Source organism: Peromyscus maniculatus, chromosome 17 (assembly GCF_049852395.1).
Source record: "Peromyscus maniculatus bairdii isolate BWxNUB_F1_BW_parent chromosome 17, HU_Pman_BW_mat_3.1, whole genome shotgun sequence".
Taxonomy (NCBI): Eukaryota; Metazoa; Chordata; class Mammalia; order Rodentia; family Cricetidae; genus Peromyscus; species Peromyscus maniculatus.
The window spans coordinates 12,506,693-12,527,816 of NC_134868.1; the positions used below are offsets into that span (position 1 = coordinate 12,506,693).

General features: G+C 39.8%; 1 protein-coding gene across 3 annotated transcripts in view; it reads left to right on the forward strand.

The window, feature by feature from the left end:
* The first annotated feature begins 6,820 nt into the window (after positions 1-6,820).
* Positions 6,821-21,124, forward strand: part of Palld (palladin, cytoskeletal associated protein) — a 413,911-nt gene continuing 399,607 nt past the window's right edge. For all 3 annotated transcript variants that reach the window (XM_006996647.4, XM_015989967.3, XM_015989968.3), the window contains exon 1: positions 6,821-6,978. The gene's annotated coding sequence lies outside the window, so the exon portion shown is untranslated. The remainder of the gene's footprint in view (positions 6,979-21,124) is intronic.

The following is a 21,124-nucleotide window of genomic DNA, read 5'->3' on the forward strand; positions in this document are numbered from 1 at the left end:
ATTTTCAGTTTTATCATTGCTCCTGTTCATGTTTTCATTTAGACTCCAGTTGTATGATCATAGTGCAGTATTCAATGTATCAACCGAAAATAATGTATACTATTACCAAATGCAAAGGCATACGCACAGAACAGTAATGGCCAGTAGATCGTGAAGTGATGGATTTAGCCTTTATTCTCCGGATCGGCTCGTTGGTTAAGAAATGACCCACCGAGTGACACTATGGTGCGGGCCACAGATGTCAAACGAGCACACTGGGTCTGCGACATTTCTGCCACAGCCTTTTTCGACACCTGTTGATCATTCAATCAGAGGAAACCTCAGAGCTGAAGATAAGCCAACTCTGTGGAAATTCCTTCCCAAAATAGCAAGAGCTGCGCAAATTGCTGGGCCTGCAAGTCGTGGTGGGCGGGGCTCAGGGCTGTTTGTCGCTCGGCAACTGTCTTTCATGGTTGGCATTTTTTCACTGTCTAAATTTTTTCACTGTCGAACAGCTGATTTCCTCCTTTGTCCCACTCTTCCTTTCTGATTTCCTAGGGAGTGACAGCCACATCCTTCGACGGGGCACTTCTTTGGAAGCAGCCTCCGAAATGCCCACACAGCTGTCTACAGTTGTCTAGCAGTGACCTCTGCCCTTACAAGTTTGCTGTTCCCTTACCAAGTCCTTCCATGAGTTGTGAAAAATGTGAACTTCAAGGGAAGCAAAACACTGAGGTTTTTGTCTCTAAGTCAAATGACTTGCCAAAGCCATTTCTGAACATCTTGTTAAATTTTCCTTTTTCTCCAATGAATAGAACTGGAGGGGGGAAGACAGGGGCTCATACAACTTAGGGAAGTCTTCATATTTTTACAACATCAAATTGTGCACTTAAACCTTAATCATGAAAAGACTCTTTATGTTTAAGTTTCATATTCAAACCATAATTTTCTTTGTGTTATTTTTTTCTTTGTTAATATAAATAGCTCCAGAAAAATCACATTTTATGGTTGCTTAAAAATTCCATGAGTTTACTAAGCCATTCCATAAATCGCACGTGTATTTTTTTGGGTGAAGAGGATGCTCTTATACATAAAGTAGAATTGTACATTTTTATATGATGTGTCTCTTTTAATTAGGACTATGTCCTCAGTAGGTCTAGGATCGAGTAGGTCAAAGGATCTGACATTTCAAAGGTAGCCAGATGAAGATGGATGTTCATATTGCAGACAGGGGCCAGATAGCAAGAGAGGGAACCTCGTTCAAGCTATTTAAAATCAACAGAGTTTCTTTTTAATCCCCAAACCAACACATGTAAAACCCACAGTTTCTTTAAATGATTACTCTCTACTTTATAGCCAAAGGATTTGAAAAATTATGATTTGCTAATAAGTTAATCCACGATGAAACACATTCTAATGATTGACGTGACTTAGGCTTATTGAGTGAATAGAATCTTTCCTTGTCTTGCTCTTAGTAAGCAATCAGACATAGATTTTAAAGAAAAAAAATAGGGGGGAGGGGAATAGAAAGATTCCTCAAATCTTACTGTCCAGCTATAATAACTGGCAAAAAAAAAAAAGTACTTTTCTTATTAGATAGTAAATTAAAATTATCTCTTCTATATTGCGTCTTTTCTATTTTCAGATGCACTTTAAAAATATTTCCTATTAATAAGGAAAATCATGGAGAGTAAGAAACAGTAACAGTCAAGATAATTTATGATGTTATATTAAGAAATAATTACATGGCATGAACACTGCAGTAAAGGTTTCCATCCACCCCGCCCCAGTTAATGCATTTTTTCTCAAAGATGAAGCACTGTGGATGTTGAGTGTACCATATACCAGGAGCGGAAAAGAAATTGCAATTATATGTGTGTGTGTGTGTGTGTGTGTGTGTGTGTGTGTGTGTGTGCGCGCGCGCATATACCTCTGCATGCCCATGGAGGACAAAAAAGGGCATTGGAAACTCTGGGACAGAATTGCAGACAGTTGTGAGCCCCCCAACCTGGGTGTTAAGAACTGAACTCTGATCCTCTGCAAGTGCTAACATGTGAGCCAACTTTTAGCCAACCCCACACCAAGTTATTTAATCTATAGTAAAAGAGAGATCAATGGAATTATGCACACACACACACCCCAAAAAACAGCTGCCATTTCAAGGAACTGTTCATACATAAGCATCCAATATGTCATTTTACTGAAATCTTTCACCCATGTCTTGTGGCCCACCAAAGGCCACTTCAGGTGTCCCTTCTGCACAATCTTCCTGAATATTTGGCTACAGACATTTATCTGAATAAAACCTTGTATTGCTTTTCTGATTCCACAAGACAAAGTGCCTTTAGGATTGAGTCTATGTTATTTGTAGATTTTTTTTCTTATGAAAACTGACTTGCCACTAAATCAATTCTTCCTCTGGTAGAAATGGGATGTACCATTACATGTCTTCTGGTACTGCATCCCCATCTTATCTTCCACTTTTGTAAAGACTTGCATGCAGATGCTGGAGAAATGGCTTGATGAATAAAAGCGTTTGCTGCTCCTCAGAGGACCTGAGTTCAGTTCCCAGTATCCAAACCAGAGGCTCGCAACCACCTGTAACTCCAACTTCCGGACTCTGTAGGAACCTGCACATATGTACACATACCCACACACACCGATACACATACATACACATAAATAAAAATAAAATCAGTTTCTAAAAAGACTTGCAAGGAGGCTGGAGAGATGGCTCAAATGGTTAAGAGCACTGGCTGCTCATCTAAAGGACCTGGGTTCAATTCCCAGCACCCACAGGGCAGCTCACAACTGTCTGTAACTCCAGTTTCAGGGAGTCTGACACCCTCATATGGACATGCATGCAGGCAAAACCCCAATGTACACTAAATAACTAAATCTTTAAAAAAAAAAAAAAAGACTTGCATGTTCATTGGTATTTTGTGTCTAAGTACTAGGTAACATGATATATCTACATGATTAAATGTATACATATATATCATGTACGTACATGTATACATATGTGCATATATACCTTTAAATGTAATAAGTTAGAATCATTTTCTCACTCTTCAAAATTATATTTCAAATGAAAATGAACACTGAATTTTGTTCAAAAACTTTCTAATAATCTTTAGAAATAGCCATAATGGCTTTTCCTTTTTGACTTATTAATGTATTGAATTAAATTCTTTATCTTTGCATGGTAAGACAACTATTACAATTTGGATAAATTTAAGTTGTATATTTTTGGTTTAATATACAATTTCTTCCTACTTATTGATAATTCTTTCAAATATTACATATTACTCTTCAAAACACTATACTATATTCTTTTACTGTATACAATTCGACATTAGTAAATGTGATTATAATAGAATACATGGTTTTATTTTGTTTTTATAAAGACATGTGCTTATTTTTTAAAGTAAGGTCTATTGAAATTAATATTTGTTTCTTTCAGCTCTATGTAGAACTTTTCTCTACACTTGCTCCCTTTAGGCAGATTAGAAATGAGATTTCTGGAGCTAGAAATATAGCTTTATGGTAGAGTGCTAGGTTCAATTCCCAGCACTGAGTGGGGAAAAAACATATAATACCCAACAGTGCCCAAAATTCACATATAATTTTAAAGTATGGATTCTGGTCTCACTTTTCACATACAATTTCAATTCTATTTTCATTACCTTGGTGTTGGGTTCTTTTTCTTTAATCATTTTGTACACAACACTGTCAAGTGCCTTGTGCCCAGAAGACTGCCCACAGGATCAGGCTGCATATGTGCAGTAGATTAATGAATAAGTCTAATGAAGAGACAATGAAAATGGAGACATGAAAACCTTACAGGATTGCTCTAGTCAATGTTCTAGTAATTGGCCTAGAAATAAATCCTTTAAACCCAGTCAGTCTTTTGACATCCTCCTCTCACATTATATCTGGCTTAGATGATGTTCCTAGAATCAAGTATGGCATACACTGAGTTTATCCTCATCTGCATGTTAGTGACCTTCAGTGTTGTTACCCATAGAAACTGGATCTTCATCAGATTTATCCATTCATCTATTTCTGTTGCTGCCATACCATGCCTGTTTACTGATGGAGTTTTCCTAGAATGAAGAGAGAACAAAACATGTGTTCAATAAGAGGTATAAGTTCAATAAAAGGTATAAGTTGACCAACTCCTTGAGACTTGGGAATTTCACAGCTTCTTGAACTACCAAGAGAGAGGAGACAAAAAAAAAAAAAGAAAGACAAGGAAATCATACATTTTTCCCACAGTCTCTTCATAACATCTGTGCTTTCCATCTCTGAGACTAAAATCTGCTTTAAAGTCCCAGAGAAGCAGCCTCCTGCCTTACCCAGGCAGGAGAAGGAGCCTCCTAGCCTTCTAAAGTGGGAATGAAAAAAGAGCATCTAATGGTCCAGAGGGATTCTCCAAGTCAATCCAAATCTGTTGTAGAATATTATTTTAAGATGTGTTACTTTTGTTTATACTGTGGAACATTTGCTTTAATGATGCAAATATGTGTTGCATTCCTTTATGTTGCATTTGTTTAACTCTGTGAAGCTGTGTTACTGTGCCTGTGTAAAACACCTGATGGTCTAGTAAAGAACTGAATGCCAAATAGCGAGGGGACAAAGGATAGATGGGGCTGGCAGTCAGAGAGAATAAATAGAAGAGGAAATCTGGAAGAAAACGAAGAAGGAACAGGAGAGGAAGGAAGAAGACACTAGGGGCCACCTACCCAGCCACACAGCCAGCCACAGAGTAAGAGTGAAAGTAAGATATACAGAAGTAAGAAAAGAAAAAAGCCCAGAGGCAAAAGGTAGATGGGATCATTTAAAGTTAAGAGAAGCTGGCAAGAAACAAGCCAAGCCAAAGGCCAGGCATTTATAATTAAGAATGAGCCTCCATGTGGATTTATTTGGGAGCTGGGTGGCAGGCCCCCAAAGAGACAAAGAGGAAAAGAAACAACCAACATCACAGATCCTAGGTCCTGTACCATGATTACTAGCAGTAATGGAGTGATCAACTAAAGTTATATATAAGGTAAAGTCTGAAGCCTCCCATCGTTGAGTTCCTCTGGGATTCCAGGGCAAATCACTTCTTTCTTATCAACACTTCCTTCTATAAGCATTTAAGCTTTGTAACTTGAACTGGTCCTCACATTGACCATTTTCCCACCACTTCCAGACATCTTCTGTCACCCTCCCTCCCCTTTTCTGCCCTCTCTAGTTTTGTCATTCCTTACAGGATAAAAAGTATATTAAACAAGTGTTTCATGTTGAAGTGGGCACCTCAGACTGAGGCACTCTTTCTCCTATGATCTATAAAAGCAATTATTCCCTGTTATGTTCACTTGGTAGACATGCTGACTGTATATATCTTTTATCATCTCAAACTCTGATTTAAAATTAAATTGCTTAGTTCTGAAAAAAAAAAGTGTTGAAATGTATTTCCAACGCAACAACATTGGCAGTGTAGCCTTTAGACGTGAAATGTAGAGTTTTGACGTCATAGATAGGACTAGATACCCTTATTAAAACACCCTTGCTTTCCACTTTGTACTGTGTAATGAAATGTCTCTAGCAGAGGACACCAAAATCAAGTAACAGTTTAGAAGCAATACAAGAATCTTCACTATACAATGAACCTGCAGGCGCCTTCATCTTCCCAGCCTTGAGAAGTATGCAAAGTCAACTTTTGTTCTGTGTAAATTATCCCAACTGTACTCTTTCCTTACAGCAGCAAAAATAAACTAAGACAATAGGACGTAAGAGGGAGTTCCACTTTTGTTCTACAAAGAGTAAGCTGTAAAATCACTGACTAATGAATGTAAGGGTGAATTGGCCATGGAAGCACTGTGTCAAGGATCAGAACACAACAAGAAACAAATAACAAACTCCACTATCAGGAATGGACTTCTTTAGAAATGAAACTAGACCAAAGGTTATGGCAGCCAATTAAATACTTTCTGAATAAACTGGGACCTTTCATGTGATTCGACCCATGCTCTAGTAGACAATCTTGGTTAGATCTTGCTCAAGTAGACGATCTTGGTTAGATCGAGAAGTTGTTGGCTCTCCCTACCTCTCTCCACATGTTATTAACAAGAGAACAATACAGTGAGCCGCTACAGAATAGTTAACAAGAGGATTCCTGATGTCTTTTTCACAGCTATGGAAAGTTCATGCTTGTCTTAGACAATGTTCACTCACCATTTGTTTGTTTTTTTCCAGTGAATAATTTGCTAAATGTTCTTAATGCTTAAGGCTCAGTGCTGTATCCCATAAGATTTACTCTCCATTTGCTGTACATTTGTTCTATTCAGACTCCATTTCATTATGCCTTGGACTACATCTTTAATACACACTGCAGTCATATGACAAATTTTAACTAACAATGCTGAAATAAGAAAGCAGTTGTGATCTCCACTCAATTTGGCAGGTGTCTTAATTTTTAAATAGTTACTGGGTTTACTATTTTAGGAGAACCCACAACATGACTAAAAGTTAAACACACAAACAGATTATCCTAGGAGTCTTCCTCCAGAATGTCACTTTTTTTTTATTGGGAATCATAAAGTATTCTAGTAAATAACTAAGGGCATGCGAAAAGGCCAGGTGGTGACTTCCAACTATAAGGTCAGAGTGGAATATGTTTAAATGCCATGCTTATTGAAATCATACCTACGGTTCCTTCTACACTCAGTGGTGTTAATTTCTAAGAACCCAGCCACAGATCTGGGGCTGCTTCCCAGCCCACTCCTGGGATTCCTGATTGTGGCACTCAGCTGAAACTTGAGTTCAGTTACCAAATATAGCCGAGCAGAGTAAGAGAACAGATGAGTGTCTCAGGCCACAGTTGTCTCAGTACCACAGACCAAGCTGTCCTTAATGGACAGGCAAGACCAGCCTCCTCTCATCAGGAGAAAGAAGAAAAGCTCCGGTGAAATCTATCGCCTTGGGGAGGCTTCAAACTGACCAAGCATTGGAAAGGTCTGTACGGTACCCTTAACACACTTACTAGTAGGGTGACATTTTTAGGACTTTTAGAGTTGGAAATATTTCAGCAGCTTTGCCTGGGACTGTGTTACCATTTGGAAAATGCTTGATTTTTTTCTTTCACAAGGATAAGAAATGTAACGTTAATTTTGTATTTTTTTTTCCCCAAAACAGGTCCCATATAAATTTGCTGGGTTTTTCTTTGCCCACACCTTTGCATATATCTTTGTGTTATAATCTTAGGTGTGCTAAAACATTGTGATCAATTCCAAAGGGTTAACTATGTTTCTGGATGGAGTCAAATTTGTCAAGGGTGTGCATGTGTTATATACTTCATAGTCAAGGAAACTGTAGCCATCCTGACCCTCAGCCAGATTTAAGCTAAAAACTGATGGATTAAAATAATAGACTTGGGGTTTCAAATAACATTCTGAGTTATTAGTTCACTTTTGAAAGATTTTTAAATAACTCACAGCACATAATTAAGTTAGTTGGCATAATAACACCAGGTAATATACAAAATAATTTTAATATGCATATGAATAAAACGCTTCTGACTGTAGGCATCAAATCAGAACACAGTCTATATCATGCTGTTTTTAAGTTACAGAGGAAACTGTCTTGAATCCAATACATGACGGTGGTGCAGAATGATTTCAGGCTCATATTACTTTTTAGCATTTTCTAAAAATACTAACTACCTTCTAGTGTAAATACTATGGCCAAATACAAAGTCTATTACTTGCCAGTAAAAAACTATTTAAAATCTGTTCAATTGATGTGTATACCAAAATCAAGTCCTTTTTACATGGCAAAGATACTGGCCAACTCTTTCTCAAAGGAACTGAATATTCTGCTCAGATATTCAGAACCTTCATGTCGCTAACTGGAGAGGAGGTCTGGGGGTCCTATCTAGCCATTTCTGCTCTGTAATATGTCACTACACATTCCTAGTCCTGTTCTTCTGCCATCCAGTGTAGGTCTGGGTCCCTTTATCTTGGGCTTCTTTGTTCTGTAGCTGAAAGTGGATATTTACATTGCCACAGATCACACTTGACAAGACAGGGAGGCTCCAGATCACCCTAGGACCATTGCAACATCTTGGTTTTGTTTTGTTTTGTTCGTCTTTAAAAAGCATGAAAAGAAATTATTTATGTTTACCAAATAGTGTGGCCTAATTCTTTAAGATATACCAACTGATACACCTGCACGGCCAAGACAAGGGTCGCCAGTGCTTCAACAGGGTGGGCAGGAGCCTTGGAAGGACACTATAATTCTTGAGTCCATCTAGGGATCACTGCCATGGAGAGTGAATGGCCAGGCCCTGGTGAAATTTAAGCAAAGAAAATAAACACTAAACAAAACATTCTGACTACAATTTACAACTGACAAATCATCATCAAGAGAACAGAGGAACATATTTCTTAAATACATTTTTAATTTAAATTAGAAATGGATGAATTAGAAATAAAATATGCAGTTATTCCCAATGGATTCAATATAAAATAAAGAGGGCACCAGGAAAAAAATCACAAATACTCCCATTAAACATGTTATATGTGATGGAATTGATTGAACTGTCAGATTTTGTTCTGGAAATTAAAATAAAGTGTCTTACTTTGGAAGAGGGGATTGTTGTATTTAAAACCATAGGGTAAATTTGAGATATCTTCCTATAATGACAATGTATCTAATAACCAAGAAGAAAAAGAGCTTGTGTATTTATTAAGAAATGATTATACAATTAAAGTCATTTTGCATCAAACACAAGATTTTATGAATATTTTCACATTTGGCTTTTGTCCTATAGGGCTCTTTGCAACAATAAAAATATTACTGAAAGAAAAAAGAGAGACAAAAAGAAATGAGGAAGGAAATAATAAGCAAGAAATTAGTCTAAGTGTTAGCCATGATTCTAAAATAACAAAAATAAACTTCAGAGCTTTTGTTCTTTAACTGACCTTCATAGATAGGTTTTATTAATAATCAGCAACACTGAATTGTTTAATCAAAAATTACTATTACTTTTTAGGTGTCTACAAACAAGTAAATGAGAGTGCTTACTTTAAATATCAAAATCATTTACAATAGAATTATGCCATGAATTTTCCATCTCCTATCTAAATCCCACATTAGAGCTAACCAGAATTTATTGACTGGCTTGCATTCTTCCAGTCCTTCTCATGTATTTATTCCTGTGCACATGAGCATTTTTAGGTGATTATTGAAACATCTCTGAAGTCTTCAAAGCACCTTGAGGTAGTAGACAAGACTAAATTATCTAGGAGTCAGTCTCTTTCCTAACATCAGTTTTCCTTTTAAGATTCTAGCAGCTCTCTGGTGTCTCTCAAAGTATTCCACAGATAATAGCCATTCTCCTCTTAAGATAATTGCTCATAGTATTTCCAACGGGAAGAGGGAATTTTGCAATTACATGCAGGCTTCAGTGCTGAGTTCTGCCATCTTCTAGTGCTACCTACACATTGGGTCAAATATTTGGGCCTTTTTGTTTCAGTTTTGAGTAGTAAGAATACTAAAGTAGAAAGATGATGCATAAACCGTCAGTTGTCTACAGGGTCAAATGTTTTACTCTGAAAATGTGTATCTCAGGAGCAGTCATGGGAAGTCCTGCTTCTACTGTTTGTGAAGGAAATTTTCTTTGCTACACTCCACGCTGGCTGTGTGTGTATGCCTTGTCTTTCCTGCAATCTTTTAAGTTGGAGACACAGTTCTGATATCAACAATTAGTAGTGCCTTGTGTCAACAGGATTATTCTGGAAATCTTCCCACAAATATATACACACATATAATATATATAGTGTATATATATAACATATGTATGTGTATATTTTAGTCACAATACAGAGGATTCTCCCAAGTGTCATGAATGTAATTTTTAGATGAACAAGGTATAAAGTCAGCAACATTAAAAGCCAAGGCTATTCAATACTTATAGATGTGTCTATATTTTATCCCTTTTCATAGTCACATGTGTATGTTAAACATGCATGTTGCAAATATACTGCATATTTAGGATCTCAAAAATAAATGATTTCCCAAATAGTGCATTATAATGCTAAGATTTCACATGTTAGGATGTGCGACACATGTACCAAATACAAAATCTCCAATATAAACACCATATACTCTATCACTGTAGTACAACATAATTCCACAGAGTGCAGGCGATATTAATTCAAAAAGAAATTGTTAGCCATAAAATTACATATATAAATAATCTTCAAATTAAGTGCTATAAAACTCACAAAAATGAGTGGAATATGCACAGGAAGTTAATACAACGTGTGATCGTAGGAGTTTTCATTTCAAAGCAATATCTGTTTAGAATAAACAAGAATTCTGATAAGCGACCTGCTCATAATTAGTGGTAGATGAGTGTCTCTGGTACCTTGTGGTACTGGCTACACCTCCTAAAGCTTTGTAACACCACATACTTGCTTAAGAGCAAGAAATTGACATGATGAATGCATGCCAAGATTTACCTGCAAGAAGTTGTTTGCCAAGCTCTGTGAAGTGACACCAGTCGCCACTGCTTCCGTGGTGCAGTCTGAGGGAGACTAAAGCCTGGGCCCAGCCTTTGCTTGGGGAAGTCACCACCCTTTTCTGCAACAACTGTGGAACTTCTGATCACCCATGTTCTGTGGACACTGCTGATAAATATAAATGTGCATTTTATCTTGACGCATTTCATGTTTTTTATAGCTGTATGCCATAAAAACAGAGTATGGTTGTCCAAAGTCAATCCAGAAAAGATAAAAGGACATTTAAGTATAAGAAATTCAGAACCTGGCATTTTTTTTTTCCAAATGTACTTCTCACACTTCTTCTATTATGATGTTAGATCATGGGCACATAGCTCAGTGGTGGGAGACTTAGCACGCCTGAATTCCTGAGCACCAGTTCACAGGACCACCAATGTAATAAAAATTAAAGGAGTGTTGGGGTGTTAGTCCTTCAGGCTATTTCCTTAGCCTATAAAGAGAAGTGTAACTCATAGTAGACACTTTATTAACTAGATGCTGAGATATGAAACTCAGGATCTACCAGGCAGTGGTGGCACACACCTTTAATCCCAGCACTCGGGAGGCAGAGGCAGGCGGATCTCTATGAGTTCGAGGCCAGCCTGGTCTACAGAGCGAGATCCAGGACAGGCACCAAAACAACACAGAAAAACCCTGTCTCAAAAAAAAAAAAAAAAAAAAAAAACCCTCAGGATTTAATTCTAACTTGGCTAGTGTCCATGGTACACATGTCACAAAGAGTTACTGTTTTTAACATGATTCTCTCTGTCTCATACAGCTTGAGTCTCCTTTATGTGAAATGTTTAGAACCAGAAATGTCTCAGATACCACATTTTTTTCAGTTTGAAATATTTGTATATACATAATGTGGCCCTTAGGAGATGGACCCCAACTCTAGACGCCAAACCATTTATGCTTTCTACACACTTTGCACAATGTAACCTGAAAGTATGTTCTATTATATTCTTAATGATGTTATTAATCATCATTTTTAACAGTTTGATGCGTACAACAGAATTCCGTGGTGGGGAATTGTCTACTTGTGATGTCAGCTCAGCACTTAAAAGATTCTAGATTTTTGGACTGCTGTGGACTTCAGACTTTTGGGCAGAGCTGCTCAACACACACTAGACTTGCTGGAAAACGGAATAAGTAATTTTCTGCGTCTGATGTTTTTCATCATGAGAATCTTTCTTGGATGTTGATAAGGAATATAAAAGTCAGAATCCCTAGAGATAAACCTTCAGTGTACTCTCTTCCACATTTCTAAATGAGCAAGTGGTGTGCACCTTCCCTGAAAGTGTCGGCAGTCCTGACATAAGCAAGTTCTGTCAGTGACATGGATGGATATGTTTTTGTCTTTCCAAAATGTTGGACTTTATTAAATAACAACAAACTTACAAGCCAAACCAATTTCTTTGGCTTTAACCGAGGAAGTACTCCTGATTAGTATTGATGGTCATTAGCAAACACAGGTACCCCAATCTTTCTGTCCTTGATATTTATTTATTTATTTATGGGGGGGGGTCCTAGTGTGTGTCATGGCATACAGGTGCAGGTCAGAGCATGGCTGTCAACAGCTGGTTCTTATCTTCTACCTTCTAAGGCCTCCCTCACTTCTTCTGCATCACTGTGTATTCTAGGCTAGCCGGGCTGCAAGCTCTCTGGTGATTCTGCAGTCTCTGTCTTCCATCGTGCCACAAAAGTGCTGGCATTGTGATGTGCACCACTACAGCCAGCGCTGTATGTGATCTCCAGGGATCAAACTCATCAGGCTTGCACAGCTAACCTCTGAGTCATTTCCCCAGCCCCACTGGTCCCCAGTGTTAATCACTACAAGGGTTGTTAGATGGTGTATTAGACTACAGATGTGCTTATCTTTATCTTATCTTGATATTTATTTATTTATTTATGGGGGAGGTCTTGTGTGTGTCATGGCATACAGGTGCAGGTCAGAGCATGGCTGTCAACAGCTGGTTCTTATCTTCTACCTTCTAAGGCCTCCCTCACTTCTTCTGTGTCACTGTGTATTCTAGGCTAGCCGGGCTGCAAGCTCTCTGGTGATTCTGCAGTCTCTGTCTTCCATTGTGCCACAAAAGTGCTGGCATTGTGATGTGCACCACTACAGCCAGGGCTGTATGTGATCTCCAGGGATCAAACTCATCAGGCTTGCACAGCTAACCTCTGAGTCATTTCCCCAGCCCCACTGGTCCCCAGTGTTAATCATTACAAGAGTTGTTAGATGGTGTATTAGACTACAGATGTGCTTATCTTTACACGTGTTCTGCAATGTATGTGTGACAAGATAGCTCTTCTAAGAGGCTGAAGAGGCTGCACTGTTCAGAGGAACCACAGTGGAGGTCAGGGCAGAGAGCTGATAGAGACGCAAGAAGAATTCTCTGCAGGAGACTAGATAAGAACCACAGGCACAGAGCTGTTAGAGTGCAGCATTATCACTGCAGGTCTGGGTGACGGGCGGCTTGAATGTCAGCTTCAAATGTTCCATGTGTGTCAGAGGCAAGAGAAACAATTTGAACTGGAGTCTGGGAAGGGGCAGAGGTCTATTTCAGGGACAATTTTCCCGGGTGAGGCAGCTCATTATGAGTGATCAGGACATGGGTTCATGCACCTGCCATATCTTGCATCTACCACATCTTCTTTTACAGCCCCTGGATCTATAGGAAAGGGGACTTCTGGAACTATTGCTAGAGGAAGATACACCATCCCAGTCTGCTGGGCTTCTCTTCCAACTAGCATCTCCTGTGACTGGTTACGACAATCTTGGGTCATGAGCTTACCCCAAGCAACAGTTAGCCCACAGCAGTGTGGGACTTTGTCCCACCCCAGTGTTGTGCTGCTAGCTATTGGAAAGCTGTTTGTTCGGGGATAGACACAGTTTGGTGACTTTGATGGTAATGTATGTGACACAAGAACTTGGACGTGGTCTATATCAGTGACACTGCCCAAAGCTGAACAGAATCTTATCATGTCTGACCACAGAGGTGTAACCTTGGATGCCCCAAAGCTGAACAGAATCTTATCATGTCTGACCACAGAGGTGTAACCTTGGATGCCCCAAAGCTGAACAGAATCTTATCATGTCTGACCATAGAAGTGTAACCTTGGATGCATCCAGATTTACCTTGGGATGGGGTGGGGGATGCTCTTGAAGTATCAGACTACTCTTTCTGGGTACTCTCCTGTATTAGGAACCCTGAGTTTGGATGGTCCTTTTTTCTTCTAAAACACACTAACAACACTCCCCTAAAAACTCTGGACCTGGGTGCCATCCAGTGGTGAAATACAGAAGTAATTACAGAAACATAGAAAATAAGCAGCTGACTTAGAACTTTTTGGATGGACACTAATGGCAGATTAGGAAGACAGATGTAAAGACAATATTACACGACAGCAAGCATCTTGAGGTTTGAAAAGAAAACCATCCCCTCATTCAGTAATCAAAATAAGGGCAGAAAACACATAAAATGAGATACCAGACAGTAACCAGTATGAGAGAAGTCTCGGAGAATTGAAAACAGCATTATGGGGCTCAATGAGCTTGAAGAAAATAGAGGAAAGTCGCAATAGTCTAAAAGAGAAACTTATAGGACAGAAGAATTTAAAAAAAAATCAAGCAGTATTTCTTGAGCTTCAGAATATACTCAGTAAATTTTGAAGGGCAACAGAGGATTCCATGGGAGGGAGAGTAAACAGAAGGAAAAATAGTAGGGTAAGGGCAGGCTACCCGCATTTAAGGTTGGAAAAAGAAAAAAAAATGAGGGGGATGAGGATCTGCATGGCTTTGGGTACAATGTGAAGACAGCAGTGATCAGTTAACGCCAGTTTAAAGAGGACTAGAGAATGCCAAAGAGAGGAAATAGAAATAATAACAGAAAACTTCCCAAGCTGGAGAAAGACACATACACACACATACACACAGGAAGGTCAGAGGTCACAGGTCAAATGTCTCTCAATGAGGTCTACCCCAAGACATCTTATATTGAAGGTCTCTTAACCTAAAGGTCTCAAGGGAAAAAGACTGGTAAAACACTCAAGGCAGTGAGAGAAGAGAAACAGGTAATTATATAGGCATGTCGCTGTTTACCTGACAGCCAGTTTCCCAACAAAAACCTAATAGTCTCCAAGTCTTCGAAGAAAGTAGCATGAAATTTTTTACAGTACTGAAGAAAAAGCTATCAACAAAGAATTCAGTGCTCAGCAAAACTATCCCTTAGGAATAGCAAAGACATTTCCAGATAAAGAAAATATAATAAATGCAAATATTTCCAACATATATATCTATAAGGCATATTAAAGGAAGAACTTTAAACTGGAGGAAGGACGTGCTAATGGCTAAGAAGAGGGCATAGAAAATTCACTGAGAGAGTAACTATAAAAATTCAGAATATGCTAATATTTATTTATTTATTTATTCATTTATTTTTTAGTTTTTTGAGACAGGGTTTCTCTGTGTAGCTTTGTGCCTTTCCTGGACCTCACTCTGTAGACCAGGCTGGCCTCGAACTCACAGAGATCCGCCTGCCTCTGTCTCCCAAGTGCTGGGATTAAAGGCGTGTACCACCACCACCACCACCACCACCACCACCACCACCACTCCGAATATGCTAACATTTAAATGAGATGCATAAGCCATCCCTAGTACAGAGCCTAAATATACATCTAAGACAATAACTATGTTAATACGTGATAGGCAACCTAGAAATGTAAAATGGGGACTAAGCAGGATGGATCAGTCACTAAAGTGCTTGCCTCAGAAGGGTGAGGATGGGAGTAAATGTAAATAATCCCCATGTAAAACAGTAGGCCCATGGCATACACTTGGAATTTCTGTAGGCGGAGTTTCCCTGTCCCTACTGCCTGCTCCCAAATAACCACTCATAGTCTTAACATTAATTGTAAATGCTAGGCTGATAGCTCAGGCTTGTTACTTACTAACTCTTACATTTAAATTAACCGATGTTTCTTATCTATGCTTTGCCACGTTGCTTGGTACTTTTTCCCAGTATGTCTTGTCCACCTTGTTTCTCTCTCCTGACTCCATCCTTCCTCCTCCCAGCATTCTCTCTGTGTCAGGCTGTCTCATCCACTCTCTTCCTTCCCAGCTATCATCCAATTAGCTTTTTACTAACAATGAGCGCAACATTTTCACAGTGTACAGGATTATTCCACAGCAAATCTCAGTGAAGGGGAGTTAGAAGGTAGAGACAGATGGACCACTGGAAGCTTGGGGGGGGGGGCAACTAGCTGGTATATGTGGTAAGTTTCCAAGCCACTGAAAGACCTGTTTCAAAGGGAAGAAAGACATGATCTCCATACACACACTATGCATGTGCTTACTAACAACCCCAACACACGGGAAAAAAATGCAAAATAAAACACTAAAATTCAAAATGTGGGAGAAATTAACTAAGATCATATAATCACATTCTATTAGTTTATTGCCTCTTGTTCTTTGTTTCTGTCTGTATCTCAATAATCATGTTAGGTTGTTGTTATTTAAAAATAGACTTCTAGGAACAAAATACTTTTGTGTGTATTTGGGGTGGTATGCTCACACGTGTGGGGGAGCACAAGTGAATCCTGGTGTGTACTTGTACTCATGTTCATTGTGTGTGTGTGTGTGTGTGTGTGTGTGTGTGTGTTCTGAAGCTGATGAGGAGAGTCTTCCTCCATCATTGATTGAGATTGGGGTGTCTTAATTGAACCCAGATCTCATTGATTAGCTAATATAGCAAACTAACTTGCTTCAGAGATTCCCCTATCTCTGGTTCTTGAGTGCTGGCTTATAGGTGACAGCTACAGACCTCCCCAGGACACCTTTACATGTGTCCTGGGAATCTAAACTCCTGTCCTAACATTTACACAGCAACCACTTTATTCACCGAGCCGTCCTCTCAGTCCCAGAAAGGTGTATTTGATAAGCCTTGTGGTAATGACAAAGTAGAAATCTATATGAGAAAAAAAAATCTAGGAATCAAAGCATACTACCACAGTAACTAACATGAGTACCAAGTAAGACTATAAAAGAGGGAGAAAGAAACTACAGCAGTATTAATAAACAGGTTTAGTCTGGTTAAAACATTAATTGATGTATGAATATGTCAAATATTACTTGGTATCCTTTAAGTGGACATTTTTGTTTTGTTTTCGTTTTTCAAGATAAAAGTTTTCTGTGTAGCCCTGGCTGTCCTGGAACTCTCTCTGTACACCAGGCTGGCCTTAAACAGAAAGATCCACCTGCCTCTTCCTGCCGAGTGCTGGAATTAAAGGCCTGGACCACCACCACCTGGCTAAATGGACATTTTTAATGTCTGTATATGACACTTGAATTTTTAGGGTGAGTGGATGGCTCAGTGTTCCAAGCCTGCCAACCTCAGTTTAATCCCCAGGAACTGCGTGGTGGAAGGAAGAACTGACTCAGAAGTTGTCCTCTGGCCTCCACACATACATACTCACACACAAATAAGTAAATGCAGGAAACATTTTAGGGAATTTTTAAAGTCCAGGGTCCACAGCAGAAGAGCATTTAATGAAGAAGATATATTTGAAATGCTACAGATGGGGTGCTGGTCCTTAGAGCAGGGGAAATGATAACAGATTTCCAGTCCCCTCCCTTGGTTTCTGTTACTCCTTCTCCCCACAATCCCAAAACAAAGTTCAAAACGTGTTTGCTATACTAGAGATTTCTGAGTTTTTCTTCATCGGAGGCTGTGGTCTAATGTAGTAAACACTAGCTGTGAGAAAACTCCAGCCACATCTTCCTTCACGGTGCTCACAGCTCAGTGAGGAAAGGGTCTCCAACATCTATATACACTTATTTGGGGTTAGGGGTATAACTCAGTAATAGAACACTTGCCTAGCACACTCAAGACCCTAGGTTCAATACCCAGGACTGAAAGAGAAAGAAAGAAAGAAAGAAAGAAAGAAAGAAAGAAAGGAAGGAAGGAAGGAAGGAAGGAAGGAAGGAAGGAAGGAAGGAAGGAAGGAAGGAAGGAAGGAAGAAAAAGAAAGGCATATTTACAACAAGATAAATGCAATGCTAAAATACTCTTCAAAGTACCCAGAATCAAATTGTACTAACCAGAGAATTTTAGAAACTCTTTAAAGGAAATGGAATTTACGAAAATCCTTGTACAGGTGAACTGGTGAGAAAAGCCGAAGGACGGAGAAATACAGGAGAGGACATTTTAATGGACAGTGCATGCAAATTCATGAAAATATAGAAGTACATGGAATGTCCAGGGAATGGAGAAGTGGACTGGGCGGGGAGCAGGCTGCGTGAGGTGGCTGGAGGGTGTGCTGGAGAGTCTTCATCGGGCATATTGTCTGTCTGTCTGCACTCTTATTCCAGATAGGCTGTGAAACTTTTCACACGGGCCAAGGGAGTACCATGAGGAGGAGGGGTGAAGGCATGGACATGACAGACTTTGTAAATACGGTCTCACTCACACTCTGTGACCTCTGCTGCAAACCGCTTAACCGATTTTAATATCGGCCAATTGTCATGTTCCTCCATATGGCTTTTTTTTTTTTTTAATATTTGGTCAGTCCCTAATGCTGAACCATTAAAAATCCCTGAAAGAGAAAAGCTTCCTGCCACGCTTCATCCTCCTGAAAGCTTCCATTGCACCAGTATACCACTGCCATCGACTCGGTGCTCTATGACCGGAAGCAGAAGAGAGGATCATGATGATGAGTAACATAGACAGGACCACGGAGCAGCCATTTCCCCTGTGGAGAAAAACCTAGAACTACACACATCCCCCCCCCAAAAAAAAATAAGACAAGGATCATAGCTTAGGGGAGTTTGGGGAGAGATGGAAGTTAAGCTAAACTGAAGAGGAATGGAAAGAAGAATGGCATTTCCGGCAACTCAAACTCCCGAAAAGGAAGTAGTTGGGACCAGAGAAAGTCAACCCCCCTGTTCCCCAAGACGTCTGCGCTGCTCACCGAAAAAGAAGAAATTGACTGCTTCTTTTTGCCATTTCTCTCCTTTCCTCTTTATTGAGCAAAAGCAATGTAAGAAGATCTTCTCAGTTTGACTCGCAGTCTGCATCTCTCACCACAACCCAGAATTAGGAAGAGCATCGCTTAGCATCCAACATGAAGTCTCGGGGAAATTAATGGAGATGTTTGCAGTCATGTATATCACTCCTTTTGAAGACAGACTTTATTTTGGGGTGTTGAATGACACAAAAGGTCTCTGAAGCACAATTTTCCAGTGAGCCCGGGCCATGTGGAAACCTCTCTTGGTCACCCACACTGAGGGAGCATTTTCCTAGACCATGTACATACTCCAGCAGCAATAACTGCACTGAAAATGAAATTCGAAGCAGGTGTGCAATCATGTTATTATTTCACTTTTCACTGTGCAAGCAGTTTTTAAATGGCGCCTAATCCGGACAACTGGATCCCATCAGGCGAAGCCTCTTTAAAACAAAAACATGAGTTAGTAAGCAGGTGAGATAATATGTGCCCGCAGCAAACACTCCCGGCTTAACAATAAGAATCTACTGCTTTTCATCATTCAGTTGGCTTTAAGCTTCCTTATATAATGCTTTCCCTGAAGCTTTAAAACACATTACAGTATGCTCATCTTATACCAAATTATAAGGGAGTTAGTATTGGATGGAGCTTGTTTTATTAATATGATACATGGCTTAGTAATCTTGCCTGTAGCACTACAATGTAATCATGCTTAAGTACGTGATTAGCACTGGGCTCTGGACTCACTGGACATGAGTCTTGGTTCTCTTCCGAAGGGGTGGATGTTGAGACAGAGAGTCTCATTGTGGATCCCTGGCTAGCCTGGAGGTTGGGGGGGGGGGAGCTCTGAGTGTTGGCTATCCTGTGCAGATCTACCTGCTTTTTTCTTTCAAGCCTCATGCTTACTGTGAGAATCACAAGTAAAATAGTCTACACACCGATTCTTGGTGCAATGCCTTGGTGATCGAGACACCATTAGCCATCACCATTGTTATTAGTAAGGTCACCATTGAGATCGCCCAGCGATGCAGAAATGGATGAGATCTACATGTGCAAACTGGAGGTGGGGGGGGTGGTAATGGAGGGCAAGGGACGGGGGATGAGAGCTTAGGGGAGCAGGAGGTTTGAGCTGGAATGGGAACAGAGTGGGAGAGCAAGGAAAGAGATATCATGATAAATGAAGGCACCATGGGAATAGGGAGAAGCAGAGTGCTAGGGAGGTTCCCAGGAATCCACAAGGATGACTCCACCATAGACTGCTGGCAATAGTCAAGAGGTTGCCTGAGCTGACCTACTCTGGTGATCAGATGGCTGAATACCCTAACTGTCATCATAGAACACTCATCCAGTGACTGATGGAAGCAGATGCAGAGATCCACTGCTGGGTCCCAGGTGGAGCTGCAGGAGTCCAATCGATGAGAGAGAGAGGAGGGAAGCTATGAGCAAGAAATATCGAGATCATGATTGGAAAAAATACAGAGACAGCTAGCCAAACTTGTGGAAACACGTGAACTGTGGACCAATAGCTGAGGAGCCCCCATTGGTACTTAACTACTCCCTCTGGATAATCGAGACAGGTGTTTAGCTTGAATTGTTTAGGGGTTCCCCAGGCAGTGGGATTGAGATCCGTCCCTGGTGCATGAGCCAGCTTTTTGAACCTAGTGCCTATGGTGAGACACTTTGTGCAGCCTTGGTGAAGGGGCGAGGGGTTTCTACTTGCCTCAGTTGAATGTACCAGGCTCTGCTGACTCTCCTTGGGAGCCCTTGCCTTGGAGGAGGTGGGAATGGGGGGTGGGTTGAGGGGGAAGGCTTGGGGGTGGGAGGAGGGATGACAGGGGAATCTGTGGTTGGTATGTAAAATGAATAGAAAATCTCTTAATAAAAAAAGTAAGGTCACCATTGAATATTATTAGTCTTTATGTATGAATTCACTATGTAGCTAATGTTCTTAGCAGTGGGTGGCCAATTTTTAAAAAATAAAAATCTAGATAAACTTTTAACTTTTGTGGAATATACAGACATATGTGTGTATGTATATATATTACATATAATATATATATACTACTGTTTCAACTACTCAGCACTGACATTACCCAAAAAAGGCTGTCTCTGACATAGTCCTAGACTACCTCAGCAAAGTCAGTAAATTTAAGTGTTCTCAGCAAGAAGGAAAGAAAATTGAACTCCACAAAATAAGTCTACTGTAATGATTGATCACTGTAGAAATTCCACCATGTACATCCCCATCAAATCTCAAATTCCACACTTTAAACACAGGCTATTGTAACTGTCACATCATATACCTTATTTTTATTCATTTAAAAGGAAATAGCACTATTATTTTAAAAATTGAAACCAGGATTCAATTTGACAGGCTCTCTCTCTATCTCTCTCTATCTCTCTCTGTCTCTCTGTCTCTGTCTCTCTGTCTCTCTCTCTCTCTCTCTCTCTCTCTCTCTCTCTCTCTCTCTCTCTCTCTCTCTCTCTAAGGTATGGAACAGCATTGCTCTGCCCATACCTCCTCCTGAGCATCTTCCTTTATTGTTCTCATTGCACATGTATTTTATTCCACCTTAATCTAAAAATCAAAC